Here is an 8,223-nt window from a genome sequence, read left to right on the forward strand (position 1 = left end):
AATCAAGTCAGTGGGGGAAAGAAATGCGGGAGCTGAACTTAGGGGAACACAAACTCGGTCCCGGTGGTTACAGAGTGGCGGAGCCTATATGGGACAAGGAGGACGCAGAGCATGCCGAGCAAGGACTACCTCCCCGCTTCAAGAAATACAGCGGTAACAAGCAGACCAGGAACTATGTCAGGGCCCGGTACAAGGAGGACCCGATAACAAAGGAGCTTACCACGGATCCGAAGACCAGGGCGCTTGAGCTTGTTCTGGTAAGGAATACACCCCCGCGTAATTAGCTCCATATGGTTGCATTCTAGTTAATGAAGCCAAATTTCTAAATGATTCACATTCCTTCCGCGGGCGACTGAAAGTAGTAGCGCGGGGTCGACTAAGAGAAGCCCTTGGGACACCACTCTAAATAGGGCGTTGAATGTAATGACGAACTAGGATAAGCTCAGTAAGCCGACGTCAGCTGGTCGTGTGGCCGGCAAAGGCTTGTCCACAAAATGGGGGTCATACTATACCGCTGGTGTGCGGAAGGAGAAAAAGACCAGCTCGGAAAGCCAGGCATGCAAGGTTCAAGAACTCAAGGCATAGGTGGCGCGGATTCTGGAGATTGTCCAAGAGCAAGTGCAACAACAACTCGGAGCGACGATCACCGCAAATTGTGCCTACCTTGATCCAGGGGTTGAGTGCGTGGATTGCGGGTGGCCAACAGGGGCGGCCCCCGATTCCTGCAGAATGCGATGGCGGGGCCATTGGTGTCTCCGGCGGAGGCGGCATTAGTGTCTCCGACGACGGCACGGGAGCTTAATGCACCCGGGTGTACGCCGGCCGGCACCTCTGCAGCAAGTGGCCCCTCCGTCAACTGCACGCCCGTCGTTGGCGGTGCCTCAACATTAGCCGAGCTCGACGCCATCATCAGGGTAACTAATTAAGCCTCTCTCAGCCGAGGACTTCATCTCCTTGCCTTTGACTGGGCATCCCTGACGCCCTACATATTTCCGCAGGGCGCTGCCGACGTTCCGTGCACTCTCCTGCACTTCGTGAACAACGAGTTGGTCGATGTCGCCAAGGGCAAAATCGTTCAACCGGGCAACCCCTTGTTCCACGGTACCCAGATGCCACCCAACTTGTTTAGGGTTGAACTGGTTCGGGTGCTGCCAGGCTGCGACGAGTTGTTACCTCCGATTCGACCCGTCGGGGCCGACGATGATCACGTGATGACCCTCAGCGCCTGCCTGAGTTGGCCCCTGCTTTGGCCGAAGAGCCAGATTCGTTTGGGGGCGGGGACACCACCCCAAAGACAACACCGGCAGTCGTGCCGTCGCCAAGTCGGCCCCATGGCAAGACCGCCGCAACGGTGCCGGACATCCCTATGCCACTGGATCCAAACATGCATATGGCACAGGATCAGAATGACGACGACGACAATACATTTGGCAATGTCGATCAGTACTTTGCCGAACATGGGTATGATGGCGACTTCATGGGGCCTCCTTCTCAAGAACCCAACCCAACAAAAGACGTGTGTGATCTAGCTGGTACCGCGGAGAAGCCAAGTTGCAACAAGCGTCGTCTACCGTTTAGCTCTCAGGAGACGCCTCCAGCTGCCGACTTCACCGAGCCTCAGATAGGCGAGGTGCGAAATATTATCAGCCCAAACACACTCAAGAAGGCGGTCTGTGAGCAGAACTCGGGCCCATTACAGGAGAAGAAGAAGGCATGCAAAAGAAAGACTAACAAGGGTGCGAGCCAGCCGGCACCGAGTATGATCCGTGCTCAGGACGGGCCACCTTCACCTGAGGATATCTCGAGGAGGGTGCATGTGGCGGGTAGGGCGATGCTACCGACAAATATGCTCAATGCTGCAACCGGTGCTATGCGGAGTCTGCATGACAGTGTTCTTTCTTTGGAGAAGTGGCGTCTCAGAGAGAAGGATGTGGCATACCCAGTTTTCGCGGCCAAGGTGCCAGAGGGCAAGGGCTTTGTGGATAACTCCATCGGGCGTACGATCGTCCTGCAATTTGATGACATCCACACTATGATGAACCTTCATCCGCTGCACTACACCTTCGTTCGGCTATTTTCGCTGAGTATGGAGATGCGGATCATTCGCGATAAGACCCCGGACATCGTGATAGTCGACCCCTTCTACATGCGTGCCAAGATCTTGGGCAACGCTGGGGACTGGCAAGTCGCGAGTTCTTACCTCGAAGGCGTCATTCTGGCAAACCAAGATAAGGATAACTTCCTCGTGCCTTACATTCCTGAGTAAGTTCTCCCCTCAACCGGCCCGTAACATATGAATTCTTAGATTTCGATCGTTTTTCTTTTAACATTCCGTGTTTTCTGTAGTGACACACATTGCACGCTCATCCTCCTAAGCCCCAAATATTCCATGGCCACGTATATCGACCCGGACCGTCAGTCGAACGTAGACTACACAAATGTCAAGAAGGTTCTTGATGATGTTCTCCCCGGCTACGCCAAATCTGGAGGCACCTTCACTAGGCCTATTCGTAAGTATGGCAAGCACGTGTTCTCCCACAATACGACGTTCTGCTGCGTCAAGCAGCCGCCTGGCGGTCAGAAGGGTGCCTACTACGCCATCCATCACATGCGGGCGATCGTACGGGACCATCATCAACTTCTGCTACCGAGTAAACTCAAAGATTGGGCCGCGAGCGTGTCGGCAATCCAGGACGCGGACATCAGACAAGAATTCTTTCACATCCAGTCGGAGTTTGCGGAAATCATCCATCAAGATGTCCTTCGTACCTCGGGGCAGTTCTACCTCAGAAATCAACCTTCCAACAGTGACATCGACACAATGCTACAAATGCAGGCTGACAACGCCCGTTCTTTCATGACTCCCACGATAGACGGCGGCTTCATCCACGCTTCGGTCCCTTGAGTCGAGTCGAAAGCAGAGATGTTGTGTCTAGTTCTGAAACATCGATTGGCTCATGTTGTAATTAAACTTTAATGAACTTGTAGTATGTCTCTTTGGTTTCGAGAGTCGTTCAACTTAGATGTAATCGATGCTATTAATGTCTTGCTTTTCTCTTTCGATTGTTCTGTTGCATACTTATATATTGCTTATGTATTGTCTGTGAATTGGTACTAACATTTCGTTTGGCTAGTGCATAGCGATGCCGTTGTATGTCGTGTACAAGGGTAAGGTTCCCGGAGTCTACGACGACTGGGAGGAGTGTCGGAGATAGGTTCACCGATTCAGCGGTAGCAGTTACAAAGGGTACACCACTAGGGCCGAGGCCGAATCTAGATACGCCCGCTATCTAGCAAGAGAGGGGAGGGAGCATTGGAGGAACCGGATGAAGACGAGTTTCATCGTGATGATGCTCATCGTGATGACCGCAGCTCTCTTCTATGTGATGGTAGTTTAGATGATCGATATCGACTTGTAATGTGAAGACAAACTCGCTACTCGCGGTCTCGAGACTTGTAATATAATGTTCTATCTTTGTTTGGTCTTTTCAATTCAGAGACTAATATGATGAATTGTATTCAGAGACTAATATGATGAATTGTATTCAGAGACTAATCTTCTATTGTATTCAATGAATCTGTTGTTGATGTGTGCTGTCTATATTTTGTCCAATTATACATTTTGTAACCTGTGCAAAAAACAGGAAATAAAAAAATAAAAAAACCTAATATTCATACTAATGGCGCATCACATCACAGTGCGCCATTAGTACGCCAAAGGATACTAATGGCGCATCATTAAACAGTGCACCATTAGTATGCCGAAGTTACTAATGGTGCATCTTGTTGTTGTGCGCCATTAGTATGCCAAAGCACCTGGGTATACATGGCCCCTGGGAGGCATACTAATGGCGCACTGTTGTATATACTAATGGTGCATCCAGTGGTGCACCATTAGTATACCAGATACTAATGGCGCACCAGTGGTGCGCCATTAGTAAAATATACTAATGGCATGGAACTAATGGTGCACCACTAATGCGCCATTAATGGCCAAATTAGGTGCGCCATTAGTAGGCCTTTTCCTAGTAGTGCCTGCTCCGGATTTAGATCCGGGGCTGCTATAGGGATGATGTCGTGAGCATTGTCCAACAACAGGTCAAGGCCGTGCTCGTCATGACTGTCTGGAGCTCCTGGAACAGGCCCGAATCCGTCGAAGATCAAGTCTCCGTGAATGTCCGCCGTGTAGTTCAAGTTTCCGAACCTGATCTGGTGGCCAGGGGCATAGCTATCGATCTGCTCCAGATGACCAAGCGAATTGTTCTGCAGTGCGAAGGCGCCGAACACAAAGATCTGTCCGGGGAGAAAAGTATTTCCCTGGACCGTGTTGTTGGCGATTGAAGACGCCATCAAGACTTGAAGCGACGACACAGAGGAACTCTCAATGAAAGCACCAATGTCGGTGTCAAAACTGGCGGATCTCGGGTAGGGGGTCCCGATCTGTGCGTCTTAGGCTGATGGTAACAAGAAGCAAGGAACACAATGTTTACCCAGGTTCGGGCCCTCTGGATGGAGGTAAAAACCTACTTCCTGCTTGATTAATATTGAAGATATGAGTAGTACAAGAGTAGATCTACCACGAGATCGTAGAGGCTAAACCCTAAGAGCTAGCCTATGATGGTATGATTATAATCGGGATCGGCCTTCTAAGGACCATCCTCTCTGGTTTATATAGACACCAGAGAGGTCTAGGGTTTACATGGAGTCGGTTACAAGGAAGGAAATATATTATTCGGATCACCAAGCTTGTCTTCCACGCAAAGGAGAGTCCCATCCGGGCACGGGCCGAAGTCTTGAGTCTTGTATCTTCACGCTTCAATAGTCCGGACGATGTATATAGTCCGGCTGTCTGAATACCCCCTAATCCAGGACTCCCTCAGTCACCCTGCCATTCATCAGCTTGACCATCACCTTCCAAGAGCAACCGGTGTTGTTCCTGAGCTTGAACTCTGTCGGCACCGCAACGAAGTGCTTGGTGAAGTCCAGGGCCATGGGGATGCGCTCAAGCTTCGGTGCAAGGATGACCTTGCAAAAGTGAGTTGGGCCATCCTCCTGATGGTAGTGGTCGTAGTTGCGACACTTATTGCTGGGGGGCTCCTCCATGCCCTCGTCGTTGCCACCCTCAGGTGTCTTCGGGTCTTCCTCGGTGGCGGGCGGCAGTGGGTGAAGGGGCTGGTTGCCCTTGCTGTCAACGGCCAGGAGCACATCCGTGCCCATCTCATTACTATGCTCGATCTGCGCAAAAGTCATGGAGTCAGGCATTGCACAGAGTTCCTGGCTAATTCAAGAGCTTGTAGTTAAAACGGCATGACTGTCACTCTTAACTTGCCCATCACTATTTACCCACCCCCTCTCTTCTCTCACTGTCAACCTTCCTCCTCCTCTCCACCCCCTATATTTACTCACCCTTCCCATCACTATTTACCCACCCCCTCTCTTCTCTCACTGTCAACCTTCCTCCTCCCCATCACCATGAGCTCTAGCTCCAGCTCCAACGGCAACCCCTTCCCTTGGGGTATTGGTTGGAGGGCCTTCTTCCTCGGGTGGATGGCTGGTGACCGGACCAAGTTCGAGAACACCATGGAGGTGTGCTCGAACTTCGGCTCCATGCTGGACATGCAGAACGAATCCAATGCCGTGCTCATGAGGGCCACTCAAGATGAGCTGAAGGCGCTGATTCCGGACACAGTGAAGGGCGCGATGGCAGTTGACATCCTTCGCTGGGCCATGAATCAGGCCCTCTCCGATGACCCTAAAGAAAGGAAGAAGTGGCGCAAGTACAAGACCTACTTTGCTTCTAATGACCGATGTGCCGCAGTGTACTGCGAGATGGGTATCGCGCCGCCGGCGGTCATCGGTGGGGAGCCTAAGGAGGAGTAAGAAGAGGCAGTGCACATGCCAGCTAGGGCACCGGAGCTAGTCTGTCCTACCTGGAAGATCGACCTCGACTCCGCCCAGGACGACCCGCCGGCCCGCACGGCGATGAAGAAGAAGATGAAGGCCAGCGGCTCAACCAGCCGCTCCGCATGTCAGTGACGGCCGCCGCGGTCAGCCGGTGTCCATTCTATACCCCCTTTCCCCCTATTCCCCTATCCCCCAATCCCTAAATCTACCGATCTTGCATGTATGAACTGCTATGTATGAACTCGTATGAACTGCTATGAACTAGTATGATTTACCCCTATGCTTAGCTACCTCTATTCCCCATTCCCATCCGCCGTGGATCGAATCTATCGCCGTGGATCGAATCTAGCGTTCATGTCGAAGAGAGACACTACAAAAAATACACTTCTGTGATGATACGTGTTTTTCACAGTAGGTCGCGTTTTTTTCATGCATGTACATCCGTGACGATTTTATGACAAAATCAAGATAGTCATACCCGTGCTGTCGTAGAAGTGTTCCATGACATTACCAAAATTATCATCACGGAAGTGTCCACTTCCATGACGATAAATCGCGCATCACAGAAGTGCTTTCGTCAAGGGTGACCGACACGTGGCATCCACGGTAACGGAACACCGTTAAGCTATCGCGTCCGGTACTGGATCCGATAAGCCGTTAATAGCTCAGACCAATGGGGATTTTCCACGTGTAAAATCATCATTGGCCACAGGAAACACGTGTTGCCTCACCGTTGGGACAGATGCCATCAACTCATTAGACAGGAGGCGTCTATGATAGGTCGACACGTGGCACGACCCAATAGTGGCCCATTCTGGTGAAAAAGGCCGACCCAGTAAAAATTAGCAGGCCGGCCCATATAAGGCCTACTTGTGTCAGGTCCATTTAAGCCCACGACCCATACAAGATGTGCCAATTTGACCCGTCAACAGCCCGTTAAAGATTTGACACTATTGCAGCCCATCGTGAGTTCGAGCCTGTTAACAGCCCGCTATATATTTGGGCTCAATATCGGCCCGATGAGATTTCGGCCTATTAACGGCCCATTCAATGGATGGGCCAATTTTTAGGATGTACATCTTTCGGGCTTTTAGCGACCCATTTAAATGTTGGGCTAATTTCCGGCCCGGTGTGTCTTTCAGCCTGTTGACGGCCCAGAAATCTGATGGGCCATTTGTAGTCAGACCTGAGTTTCGGCCTTTTAGCGGCCCATTTAAGTGTTGGGCCAATTTCCGGCCCGGTGTCACTTTCAGCCCGTTGACGGCCCATAAATCAGTTGGGCCATTTGTAGTCGGGCCTGAGTTTTGGCCTTTTAGCGACCCATTTAAGTGTCGGGCCAATTCCCGACCCTGTGTGCCTTTCGTCCTGTTAACGGATCATAAATGAGTTGGGCCATTTGTACCTTAGTTTTGGCCTTTTAATGGCTCATACCCTTCATGGTCCAATACTAGCTCGGTTTCTCTTTTGGCCTGCTAAAGGCCCACAACCCAATTGGGCCATTTACAATACGACCTGACTTTCGGCCTCTTAGCGGCCCATGCTCTTCATGGTCCAATACAAGCCCGCTGTCTCTTTCGGCCTGCTAAAGGCCTACAGTATAGTTGGGCCATATGTAGCCCAAACTTAGTAATGGCATGTTAAGGCCCATGAAATAAATCGGGCCCACGTGCTGCCCACTTCGATGTCGGCCTGTTAACATCCCGGGAGGTAAGAGGGCCGACCATTAACTTTTGGCCTAGTAATGACCCATTAACTTAATGGGCACACTAAAGTCTGTACAAGTCTTTAGGCCAAATTAGATAATTTGAGCCCATTACGACGAGAAATTATGCACAGGATCAAAACCGATCAAGCAAAGGTACGGTATACAGGGAATAAAGTTGCACATCCAGCATATATTATAGGAAATTACATCCACTAAGCAATCAAAGATTGACGCCAGTGCAAATAAATGAGCAGAACCTAACCATCTACAATGTCACAATCTGCAACCTCAGCACAGATGATGCCCATAAGCAAGTGGGCAAGTTCTTGCTGCTTTGTTACACTATCTCTGAAAACATTGATCATTTGTTGTGTCGCACGACTCTGCACCTCTGATTCATCCACCATTTCCATCATTGCTTCAGCCATTAATTGGTTCACAAACTTACATTTGTTCCCATTCAGATGGCGATTTTTGCAGGCTTGTATTATTGATAGTGGAGAGTGTCTCGACCACTGCATCATAACATAAATTAGGAGGGGAACCAAATAGATTAATCATGAGTTATTGCCATATTACCTAGACTAGATTTACTGGAAAGAAACAATGGGGTT

The sequence above is a fragment of the Triticum aestivum genome, chromosome 6B (genome assembly GCF_018294505.1).
Source record: "Triticum aestivum cultivar Chinese Spring chromosome 6B, IWGSC CS RefSeq v2.1, whole genome shotgun sequence".
NCBI classification, from domain to species: Eukaryota; Viridiplantae; Streptophyta; class Magnoliopsida; order Poales; family Poaceae; genus Triticum; species Triticum aestivum.